Source organism: Chinchilla lanigera, unplaced genomic scaffold (assembly GCF_000276665.1).
Source record: "Chinchilla lanigera isolate Chin_1 unplaced genomic scaffold, ChiLan1.0 scaffold00183, whole genome shotgun sequence".
In the NCBI taxonomy this organism is placed as follows: Eukaryota; Metazoa; Chordata; class Mammalia; order Rodentia; family Chinchillidae; genus Chinchilla; species Chinchilla lanigera.
This window is the reverse complement of record NW_004955584.1, coordinates 450,106-463,473: the sequence shown is the minus strand read 5'-3', so window position 1 is coordinate 463,473 and position 13,368 is coordinate 450,106.

Below are 13,368 nucleotides of genomic sequence, written 5' to 3'. Positions count from 1 at the left end.
AAGACCTGAAGAAAGTGAGGAATTGAACAGGTGTGTATCCCACCCACAGGCCAACCAGCCACCACAAAGTCCCCGAGGCACAAGAGATGCTCTGTGTGTCCCAGGAAGAGCAAGCAGACCGGTGATGTACACATGGCATCAAGGGGTGCAGGCTTGAGAAGCAAGTTCAGAGGGGAAGCTTCAGATCTGTGTAGGTACCATGAGCTACTGTGAGAACTATAGCATAGCTCTACGGGGAATCACAGCCCACACCTAAGTTTGACTAGCAGCAGAAGCCTGCTGCAGATACCTGACCTAACAGCTCTTTCATGGAGCTTGTACACTGCCAAACATTATCCAAAATTCAACTCATTCCAGAGCCAGAATCCAGCCTGTTCCACACAGGACATCTACTCCACTTGCATTACGGTGAATTGTACCATATGCCTTTTCTAAGGTGCAAAGCTTTAAGTATTACCGTAGGAGAACATACAAATCCTAAATTGTGCTCCAGGCAGTCACCTTGATATGCTTCAAAAAGTTGTAGTTAGAAAGAAAATTCAAATTTACTGAAAATGTAACTTACCTCATTGTCTAGCCTACAAATGTTTCTGCATGTTTTGATTTATGTACCATTGTTCATAGACTATCACTGGTGGATTCTACCACCACAATGTAAGAATCTCATGATTTAACTTAATGTTATTTTACTGTTTTTAATGGAAAAAAGTAAAAGAAAATTTCATAACAAAATAATAGAATAACAATAGTTAATATGTTGTATATTTTTATCTTTAAAGTAATCAGATTAAAATATATAGGCATAAAAATTCTCCAGTTGTTATTAGCACAAACCTTTCTTTTAAATGAATTAAGAGACACTAATAGTATAACTAACTTGCATATTTCCCTTTTCTCTTTCTTTCTTTCCCCTTTTCCCTATCTTAGTTTCTTTTTTCTTTTGAACAATTTCTTCCCATTTCACACTATCTATTGCACATTTTAGACCTTAATTACTCTTTCAGTTTCACACAAGAGGGAGACAATATGATGTTTACACATGTGAGACTGACTGGTTTAACTTATTGGTATGTTCTCAAGTTGCATCCATTTACCTATAAAAGTCTCAAGTTTATCCTTCTTTATGGCTAAGTAGTACTCCATTGTATAAAAAGAGCACCATATAACGGGGGTCACACAAGCTCATCAAAATACAATTACTTTTCCCAGAATTGACACATTGTAGCCAAAAATTGAGTCAATAGCAGCCAGGAGCTCAGGAGGAGAAAGGAAATTTTGTTTCATGCCCGCAGACCCCAGAGGAGTAACCTCCAAAGTCAGAGGTACTGATTACAGAAAGTTTGTCATTTTTATAGGGTGGCAAGTGAGAGTTACAAAAAACTAAAATAAGCGTAGCTGAAGGCCATGGGATGATGGGTATCTTGTGGTAAGCACAGCTGTGTGTAGCAAAGTTGTTTTTAGCACATTCACAGAATTTTCAATTTGGCAACAGATCATATGGTTTAGCTGAGTTCAATGACAGCGAACAGAATAACTCCAGCTTTATGCCGGTCAGGATTTCTGTCTTATTCCCCACCTCTTGCTGCTCCTCAGCAATTTTGAGGGGCATCATCATTTGAGTCTGTTAAGGACTGCTGAGTGTAGACAGAGCTTAAGTACATCAAACACGGATAACCTGGAGGTCTTTCCCTCTGGACACTACCTTTTTCTGTTAGAATCATATCCAGAGCAAGTCTTTTATTTTAGGCTATCTGGCTGGTGGGCCCGAGTTGTTTAGCTATTTTCTTAATAGCATCATAAATGTTGCTATACTTTTGTTGGTTATATCAAATATAGCTTATAAACCTTTGTTGATTATAGTAAATATATATATCCAATATGCGTTTTTGTTGATAATGATCCACCAGAACACTAAACTTCTTTTAGTTATTCCTTCTTTCTTTTTAAAATGTTTTTTTATTTCAAAGGAAAAAATTCAAAATAAGATAATAGGAGGGTAAAAATGGTTAATATGTTGTATATTTTATCTTTAAATTCGTTATTCAGAATACAACATATAGGCATTTAATTGTCCAAATGACATTTCTTTTCAATGAACTAAGAGGAATTAGTAGTATAACTGTCTTAACTATCTTGTACATATATATATATATATATATATATATATATATATAATATATGTGTATGTATTATTTTTTGCTTTTCCATTCCTTCTTTTCTCCTTTCCCCATTCCAGTTTCTCTTTCCTTTTGAACAGTTTCTTTTCATTTTACAATATCTATTGTACATTTTGGATCTTATTTATTCTTTTGGTTTTTCACACTAGGAAATAAATATGATGTTTGTACATGTCCATCTGGTTTATTTAACCTATGGTTATGGTCTCAACTTGCAACTATTTACCTATAAAAGTCAATAGTTTATCCTTCTTTATGGTTGAGTAGTGCTCCATTGTATAAAAGACCACATCTTTTATATCCACTCCTTAATGATGGGCATTGGAGTTGTTTCCAAGATCTAGCTCTAACAAATTGTGTTGTTATAAATACACATGCACATATACCACTGTGGTATGATGTTTTTAATTCATCTGTGAAGATACTCAGAAAAGGAATAGCTGGGTCAAATGGAATCTCTAATCCTAGTTTTTTGAGGAATCTCCAAACTGATTTCCACAATGGTTGCACCAGTCTACACTCCCACCAGCAGAGGAGAAGGGTTCCTTTCCCCCCCACAGCCCCTCCAGCATTTGCAATTGGTTAATTTCTTGATTATAGCCATTCTTTCTAGGGTGAGATGGAATCTCACTGTAGTTTTAATTTGCATCTTTCAAATGATCAGTGATGTTGAACATTTTTCAGGTATTATTTGCCATTTGTATTTCTTCATCTAAGAAGTACATATTCATCTGAGATGCCCATTTTTGGATTGGGTTATTACATTTGAGAGGTCTGATATTTTTGAATTCTTTATATGTTCTTAATAGTTATCTTTTGTCTGAAGAACAGCTGTAAACATTTTTCCCACATTGTGGGTTTTCTCTTCACTCTTCTGATGGTTTCTCTTGCTGTGTAAATGATTTTTAATAAGATGAGATCACAGTTGTTGATTCTTTGTGATAGTTCCTGTGAGATCAGAGTTTTATTCATAAAGTCTATGCCTACATCACTGTCTTTAAGAGTTTTACCTATTCTATCTCCAAGTAGATTTAATGTTTCTGGTTTAATATTTAGATTTTTTATCTATTTCAAATTTAATTTAATGCATAGTGAAAGATGGGTCCAATTTTAATCTTCAGCATGAGCAGAGCCAGTTTTTCCAGCACCGTTCATTAAAAGAGGCCATTGTTATGGTTTGTGCCTGGATGTCCCCCCAAAGCCTCATGTAGTCATGGGTGCAAGCTTCTAGAGTTTATGATTGATCCATGGTCCAATGCTGGGGTTATGGGTGTGAGTGCTACACCTGCTTTGGAGTGGGTAGCTTGGATACAATATGAGGGAGGGAAAGAGGCTTTCTCTTCCTGCTGCCATTCCTCTCTTTTGCTCTTGTTGCTTTTGCTGTGTTCTGCCACCATGAACTGTTGCCCTGTGCTATGTGCTACTCTGCCTTGGAGCCAGCCCAGTATGGACTGAAACCTCCACAAATTGTGAGCTAAATAAACCTTTCCTTCCTTAATTTTGGGTGTTGGGTATTTTGTCCCAGCAGTGAGAGAAAAGTATCCAAGACAGGTATCCTTCTTGTAGTTAATGTTTTTGGCACCTTTGTCAAAGATAAGGTGGCTAAGTATGTCTGGAATTGTTTCTACATCTTCTAATCCATTCCACTGATCTTTGGATCTGGTTTTTTTGTTTGTTGTTGTTGTTGTTGTTGTTGTTTTTTGCCAGTACCATGCTGTTTTTATCACAGTAGCTTTATAGTATAATTTCAAGTCAGAGATTGTTATGTGCCCCCTGCCTCAGCTTTGTTGCCCAGAATTGCCTTTGCTATTCTCTTCTCATTCCAAATGAATTTTAGGATTGTTTTCTCTAATTCTGTGAGATATACTGTTGAAATTTTTATCAGAAGTCCATTAAATCTGTACAACAGTGTTGGATATATGGCCATTTTCACTATATTGGTTCTTCCTACCCAAGAGGAAGGGATATCTTTCCACATTCCTGATATCCTCTCCAATCTCCTTTTTCAGAGTACAGTAGTTTTCAAGGTAGAGGTCTATTACATAGACCATTGTTAGATTGATTCATAAGTATTTCATTTTTTTTTTTTGGATGCTATTGTGAAAGGTGCTGTTTCTCTAATTTCTCTCTCAGTGAGTTTGTTGTTTGTGTAAAGGAATGTTATTGATTTTTGAGTGTTGACTTTGTATCTAGTCATGCTCCTGAATTTGGTTATTATATTTAGCCATTTTTAAATGGAGTTTTGGGGGTCTTCTATATAGAGTATCATGTCATCTGCAAATAATGTTAATTTGATTTCCTCCTTTCCTATCATTATTCCTTTTATTTTCTTCTCTTGTGTAATTGCTGTGACTAAAGTTTCCAGGACTATGTTCAATTAGAGTGGGAGCAATGTACATCCTTGTCTTATTCCTGATTTTAGAGTGAAAGGTTTCAGTTTCTGCCCATTAAGTATGATGTTGGCTACTGGTTTGTCATAGATAGCTTTTATAAGTTTGAGATAAAGACCATCTATTCCAATTTTCTCTAGGTTTTTTTTTAATCATGAATGGGTGCTGGACATTGTCAAAAGATTTTTATGCATCTATTGAGATGATCATATGATAACTGTCCTTGGCTCTGTTAATATGGTGTATTACATTTATTGATTTATGTATGTTTAATCATCCCTGCATTCCTAGGATGAATCCCAGTCGCTCATGGTGTATAATGTTCTTGATGATTTGCTGCATTTTGTTTGCCATTATCTTATTGAGGATTTTTGCATCTATGTTCATTAGGGAGATTGGCCTTTAATTCTCTTTCTTAACTGGTCCTTCTCCAGTTTTGGTATAAAGGTAATGCTTCCACGGATGAATTTGGGAATATTGTTTTCTCTCAATTTCATTAAAAAGTTTGACTGTTACATCTTCTCTAAATTTCTTATAGAATTCAGCAGTGACTCCATCAGGGCCTGGGCTTTTATTTGTTGGTAGATATTTTAATTACATCTTTGATTTTATTGATTGTAATCAGTTCATTCGGGATTTTTGTATCTTCTTGACTGAGCTTTGATAATTCATATGTATCTAAGAATTGGTCCATTTCTTCTCCATTTTCCACTTTATTAGAATACAAATTTTCAAAGTAGGCATAGAAGATCTGGATTTCTGCAGGGTCTGTTGTGATTTCTCCCCTTTCATTCCTAATTGCATGGATTTGAGTATTTTCTTTCCTTTTTTCATAAGGGTGGCCTAACTGAGTGAGGAGATTGATGGGGATAGAGGGATACCAGAAAGAGCAGAGCTAGAGTCTGACAGGCCCTCAGGCTCCCAGGTTCAGGACTGGAAAACAAGTAAATAAGGCAAGCATCAAATTTGAGAGTTATAGGCTTGTCAGTGGCAGTAACATTTAGGGTTAAGTGTTTTTCTATTGTCCCTGGAAACAGCTGCAGGTAACTAATTCCAAAACTGACAATAAGGACATCAGTAAACTTATGCATTTCTCTAGTTTTCCCAGTTGGTGGGTGTGGCAGTCCAAAGTCCTATAGCAAAAAATCAAGGTTAGAGTTTGAGTCCTAGGAAGAAGGGGGCAGCCAGTAAAACATCTTGAGGGTGGTGTCCTCAGGCTTTGGCCATGTGTAGACCTGTCAGCTTCTGGGTGTGACAGGAGCAGGACTTGGGGTTCTCTGGTGACAAAGGGTGGTCTTTAAGGGTTCTCTGGATCAGGTGACACCTCCCAGTCCTCTTGCAGGGTGCGCTCTTTCTCAATGAGGGTGTGATGCATCCAAGGCTAGGTCTCTGCATCTTTAGCAGATGTGGAGGTAAATCCAGTGGGCCCAGATGAGCATCAAAGAAGAGTGAAAGGCCACAGGAAAAAACTCACTCTGTGGGGCTTTGGTTTCATGGCAGCTTGGTTAAGATTGTCTTCAAGGTCTGGTTGATCTGTGTTACCTTTTTAGGGCTCTGAGGCCAATATGCAGAATTCAGGTTTCATTTTTTTTTTTTTTGGAGCAATTTTGTGAGTTTTTAAATTATTTCTGCCACAAAGGCTGGGCCATAGTCACTTCCTGTGGACAGAGGGTGTCCATATCTGGGAATAATTTCTAGGAGCAAGATTTGACTGACCTCAGAGGATTTTTATTCAGGTGAGGAAAGCTTCTACCCGACTAAAGAAAGTACAGAATAGGACCAAAAGATATCTGTATGTTTGCTGGCTTTGACTTCTGTGAAATCTATTTGTATATCTTCAAAAAGTAATGTTCTAGTCAGCTGGATCCCCAGAAGGATCTTAGACCTCTGAATCAGATTATTTTGAATGGAGTTTTGGCATCATTGGCAGACAGTGGAGTAGAGTCTAGCCAGGCATGGGATGTAATAGTAGCAGCCTAGGAGTTCTTGCATGGCTGTTTTCCCCCACAGGTTAGATTGTGGTGTTTTAGAACCAAAGCATAAGCCATCTTTGTGGGACAACAATTTATCTATCTGTGAGTGTCCACCAGGGGCTAGGCCCCTTAGTGGCTTGCTCTTGTTTTCCCCAGTCATCTTCTTCCTTTGTATGTACAGAGAATTGATTTCTGATTATCATCACAGTGTCAGGAGGAGTGTCCGTTAAAAGTTCTAGGTTTGCTTATACAGTGTTTTTGTTCTGGGATGCTCCTTGAGTAGCTGTTTTTTTGCAAGTTTATTTGCTTTACTGTTTCCTAAGGAGATGAGATTTTTGAACTTGTGATGTCCCTGGCAGTGGATGATTGCCACTTAGGTAGGTTTCCAGACAGCAGCAAGAAGCAGTTCTCTCAGGCTGCAAGTTTGTAACTGGCAGAAGGGGTGACTGGCAAGAATCCCAGTTGCCCCAGTGATGGTAACCATTTTCTGACAGAGGGGCAGTAGGCTGGGTAACTACAGAGTGTTCTGTTTCACTGTCTACCATGAAGGGTGGGTCATAGGGTGGCCCCAGTACAGATGTGGATTGTGGGCTCCAGGTGATGCTAGCTGAAGAAGGGAGCCCAGTCTGGCCTACTCTGAGCCCATCAGACTGATGAAGGGTTGTCAGCTGACCCAGGTTGAAGCTTTTGAGAATCCTTACCTTTTAGTCTAAGTGGGTATTTATTTTTTCAGTGTTCGTAGCCCTTACATCTTGCACACAGGTCTTTGGCCAAAGGGTATGGTCATCTACCAGACTGGACTTTTTTGTGGATATCAGGTGCTGCTTGTTCAATGGAAGCTGCATCTACCATCTGTAGATCTGGGACCTCAAGGTCAAAGGAGTGTAGACGCTGTAGGCTTCACAGAGTCTCATAAAAATTGAAGAGTTTTTATCAGGCTTCTGGGTAATAGTAGTAACTTTTCACATATTGATGGACTTTTTCCCTCCTCTTTGATGACTTTGAGAAGGGATGGATGGTATCTGCGGATTACTTATTTTTCTGGGGTGTTGTAACCCTAGGTGGGGTACCCTTTGGGAGAGGCCACGGCAACCCATCCATCAGGGCAGATAGTCCATGGAGGGGCCTCTCCTTTTAACCAGTTTTGTTTTGTTTTGGTACCAGGAACCAAAGCCAGGACCTTGCACTTGTCAGGCAGGCACTGTGCCACTGAGCTGTATCCCTGGCCTAAACCAGTTTTTTCCTCAGTCAGAATGCAGGGATGTTCCTAAGTATTGAACAGAGTCGGGAGTTGCTGACAGTCATCCAAACTGGGCATTAGATGATGCCATCTGACCAGGATACGGTAAGGTAGCTGTAAAGCAGAAGGCTCAGCAGGAGAGGGCTTCTGTGGCCAAATGCAGGCAATGACTGATTGGACTCTCTGAAGTTGGGGGTAGACAGACAGGCCAGCATGGTGTCAGATGAACTGGCAGAGGGCTGGCAACAGAAGGACTGGTGACTGGAACCAGTTTAATTGATGGGAAGTAGATGAGTCAGGAACAGTCGGAAGAGGGCTGGGCCATGGAACTGTAGGTGCTGGCAGTAGCTGCGGCAGCCAATAAGGAGTGATGCATCTACCAAGGAAGAATTCTCAGGAAGAATGGGTTTTTGTGCGGGTGCACAGCAGATTTCATTTTCACTCTGCAATCGCCAGAAAAGCCCTTTAAAAAAATACTTAGGATACCTTCCAGATTTGTAAGCTTTGACTAATCAGATCTCATTCTTTTTTTTGTTTTTTTGGCTTTTTGAGGCAGGGTCTCATTATGCACTTCATGCTGGCCTTGAACTCACTTTGTATCCCACGCTGGTCTCCAACTCACAATGATTCTCCTACCTCATAGATCTCATTCTGATTCCCTACCGTATGTGGTGCTCCTTTGTCAGGTGACACAAGAGACAGACAAAGGTGAGGTTCCATGAAGTAGAGGACCAGTCTGATGCTTGCCTCACTGCTCCCCTCTCAGGGATGAATGTCTGTCTTAGTAATAGGCACACCTGTATCCCCAGGCCATATCATGACCCCCTTTACAGAGATTGGAGTTGCCACTGAGCCATATGATAGAACATGGAACCACAGGATAAGCCCACTTGAACTCCATAGCTGAAGCACATATACAGCTATATAAATGACCATCTGAAGCAACTGGATTCACCAGGGATATTGAAACTTACCGACAAAGAAAAACCCAGGTTGTGATGGATTCACAGCAGGACTTTACAAGAAATTCAGAGAAGATTTAATACCAACACTCCTCAAACTCTTCAATGAAATTGAAAAGGAAGGAATTCTCCCTAACTGGTTTCTGGAGGCAAGTATGACACTGATACCAAAACCAGAGAAAGACCCAACCAAGAAAGAGAACTACAGACCAATCTCCCTAATGAATATAGATGCAAAGATACTCAATAAATTACTAGCAAATAGAATGCAGCAAATCATCAAGAAAATCATACACCATGATCAAGTCAGATTCATCCCAGGAATGCAGGGATGGTTCCATATTCACAAATCAATTAATGTTGTACACCATACCAATAGAGTCAAAGACAAAAACCATGTGATCATCTCAAAAATGCAGAAAAACCTTTTGACAGAGTCCAACATGCATTCATGAAAAAAACTCTACAAAAAATAGGAATATATGGTCTTTACCTCAATCTGATCAAAGCCATCTATGACAAACCAACAGCCAACATCATACTAAATGGACAAAAACTGAAAGTTTTTACTTTAAAATCAGGAATAAGACAGGGAGTGTAATGTCAAAAATCCCCTGGCATAAATTGGGTTGTATTCCACAAGAGACTGACTCTACTAAAAACAAAACAGAGTTTATTAATTTGAGGCTAGCCACCCTTCACTCCTGATTTGCAAATCAGGGAAGGGGTGGGGGGGTGCTGCCTTTGTTCCCACCTTATAAACATTTTTGGTTTCCATCGTAACTGATTGGGATGTTACATTCCCTGACCCCGGTACCCATATGGTCTTTCTCTCATCCTGTGGGATCCCAGGTGAGTTGCAGGTCCCATATCTAACCACGATAGATGTTTCTCCCATTATGTTCCGTTTGTCTCCTCTTTTACAACATATGCATTTCTTTAGGGTTGCAATGTTTACCTAGGGCAAGGAGATGGAACTACAGGGTCATGGTGGGTTACCTAGGCCTGGGCGCCCCTTATCTCAGTGAGACATTCCCGGGCAGAGTTTGACTAGGAGATTAGCTCTTACACTGTCCGGGAGGCTTCCCAAGGCACCGCTTAGGCTTTTACTAAAACTATTTTATCTAAAATAATATCCTATGAATCATTGTTCCCTACAGGATGTCCACTGTCACCACTCCTATTCAACATAGTTCTGGAGTCATTAGCCAGAGCAATTAGACAAAAGAGAAATAAAAGGAATAAGAATATGAAAGGAAGAAGTAAAATTATCACTATTTGCAGATGACATGATACTTTACATGGAAGACCCCAAAAACTCCACAAGAAGACTCCTTGAATTCATCAACAAATTCAGCAGTGGGGCTGGACACAAAGTCAACACCTAAAAATCAATAGCATTCCTATACACAAACAACAAACAGACTGAGAGAGAAATTAAGGAAACTATACCTTTCACAATAGCATCCAAGAAATTGAAATATTTAGGAATCCATCTAACAAAAGAAGTCAAAGATCTCTTCAATGAAAACTACAGTACTCTGAAAAAAGAGATCAAAGAGGATTTCAATAAATGGAAAAACATTCCTTGCTCATGGATAGGAAGAACCTATATTGTGGAAATGGCCATACTCCCAAAAGTGCAGTACAGATTCAATGCAATTCCCATGAAACTACCATTAACATACCTCACAGATCTAAAGAACACATTCCTTAAATTCTTCTGGAACCAGACCCAGAATAGCAAAAGCAATCCTGGGCAACAAAGACAAGTCAGGTGGAATCACAATCCCTGACCTGAAATTATATTACAAAGCTACTGTAATAAAATCAATATGGTACTGGCTAAAAAGTAGAACAGAGTATCAATGGAACAGACTGGAATAAACAGACACAACCACAAACACACTCAGCCACCTAATCTTTGACAAAGGGGCCAAATAAACTCACTGGAAGAACGATAGCTTCTTTAATAAATGGTGCTGGAAAAATTGGCTTGCCACCTGCCAAAGACTGAAAATAGACCCAAGCCTATCACCATGCGCCAAACTCAAGTCAAAACGGTTCACAGATCTCAATATTAAAACAGAAACACTAAATCTATTGGAAGAGAAAGTAGGTAAAAATCTTGAAGACATGGAGTAGGCAGAGAGTTCATGAACAAAAACCAAACTGCACATGAAATACTTCAAAGAATCAACAACTAGGATCTCATCCTACTGAAAAGTTTCTGCACATCTAAAGAAATCATCAGCAGAGTAAAAAGAAAACCCACAAATTGGGAAAAAAATTTAGCTGACTTTCCCTCAGACAAAGGCCTTCTATCTAGAACATATAAAGAATTTAGAAACATCAACCCCCCATTCAAAGACTCAATCCAAAAATGGGCATCTGAGATGAAGACACACTTCTCAGACAAGGAGATACAAATGGCAAACAAATATATGAGAAAATGTTTAACATTATTATTCATCCAAGAAATGCAAATTAGAACAACATAGAGATTTCATCTCACCCCAGTAAGAATGGCTATCATTAAGAAATCAACCAATAACAAATGCTGGTGAGGCTGTGGAGATATAGGAACTCTTCTCCACTGCTGGTGGGAATGCAGACTGGGGAAACCCCTGTGGTAATCAGTTTGGAAATTCCACAATAAACTAAGCCTAGAGGTCCCATTCAACCCAGCTATTCCCCTTCTGAGTATTTTCCCAGAAGATCTGAAAACATCATATCACAGTGATATATGTGCACTCATGTTGATAGCAACACAATTTGTAATTGCTATATTGTGGAACCAACCTAAATGTCCATCCATGGAGGAGTGGATAGAAAAAAATGTGGTACTTTTGTATAATGGAATGTTACTCAGCTATAAAGAAAGATAAACTCGAGGCTTTTACAGATAAATGATCACAACTAGAGACCATACTCATAAGTGAAATAAACCAAACCTCCATGTATAAGCAATGGATTGTCTCACTAGTTTAAGAACCTGAAAGAGTGAATAAAAATTAGGAGGTATGATAGACATTATGAAAGGAAAGGAAAATGCTGAAAAGTAAAGAGCAACTGGGATGAAGGAAAAGAGAAAAGAAAGAAGGGGAAATTATGTATGTATGTATGTATGTATGTATGTATATACAGGATAGCTAACATAGTTGTACTACTGACTTCTATCACTTTACTGAAAGTAACAGTTAATGATTACTTATTTGATCAATCTTGCATGTCTCTGTTCTCCTGAGAAACCACCTTGAAGAACAATACGTAATACAACAACTCTTGTTAATTTCCTACCACTTTGTCTGTAACTCTGTATTGCTTGTACTGTTCTTATATATTTTCTAAATTGATGTGTGTTTGTTAACATGTTGTCCTTATTTCATTTTTAAAATAAAATTTTAAAAATATATATACAGGATAGTTAACATAGTTGTACTGCTGACTTATATCACTTTATTGAAAGGAACAGTTAATGATTAATTATTTGATCAATCTATCATGTCTATATTTGTTTTCCTGAGTAACCACTTTGAAGTTATCAATATGTAATCCAGCAATCAATGTTAATTTCCTGTCACCTTGTCTGTAATTCTGTATTACTTGTATTGTTCTTGTGCTATTTTGTAAATAAATGTCTGTTTATGAATATGTTTTTGTTCTTTTATTTTTAAAAATTGCGTTAATTTCTGCCCTGAGTTTTATAATTTCCTGTCTTCTTTGGGCTTTGGGTTTGACTTGCTCTTCTTTTTCTAGGAGTTTGAGGTGCAGCATAAGATTATTTATTTGTGCTTGTTCTGTTTTCTTGAGGTGGGAATTCATCACTATAAATTTCCCTCTGAGGACTGCTTTCCTTGCATCCCACAGGATTACAAACAAATTTTCGTTTGTAAATAGTGTTTCACTTCCACTTTGATTTCACCTGTGACCCATTGGTTGTGCAGGAGGATGTTATTTATTTTTCAACAATTTATGAAGTTTTTGTGCTTTCTTTTGTCATTAATTTCCAATTTCATTGCACTATGGTCTGATAGTATACAGGGGAGAATTTCAATTCCTTTGCATTAATTTAAACATGTTCTATGTGCTAGCATATGGTCTATTTTAGAGGACACCCCATGTGCAGCTGAGAATAATGTGTATTCTGATGCTGTTGGATGGAACACTCTGTAAAGGTCTACTAAGTCCATACGTTCAGAAGTTTAGTTAAGTGCTGTTATTTATTTGCTGATTTTTTTGTCTAGTTGATCTATCTCATTGTGACAAAGGTGTGTTAAAATCCCCTGTTATGATTGTGTTGCTGCTTATTTCATTTTTCTTGTGTGTTAAAATTTGTCTTATATAGTTGGGTGCTCCTGTATTTGGTGCATAGATGTTTGTGATTGTTATCTCTTCCCCTTCAAGTTTCTCCCTCACAAGTATGTAGTGATCTTTATCTCTTTTGATTGTTCTTGAAGTTCCTGTTGTCTGCAAACAGAATAGCTACACCCTCTTTTTTCTGGGTTTCTGTCACATGGAGTATTGTTTTAATTTTTAGTCTATGAATTTCCTTTTGAGTTAAATGTGTTTCTTGTATACAGCATATAGTTGGGTTTTGTTTCCTAATTCACTCTGCTAGTCTGC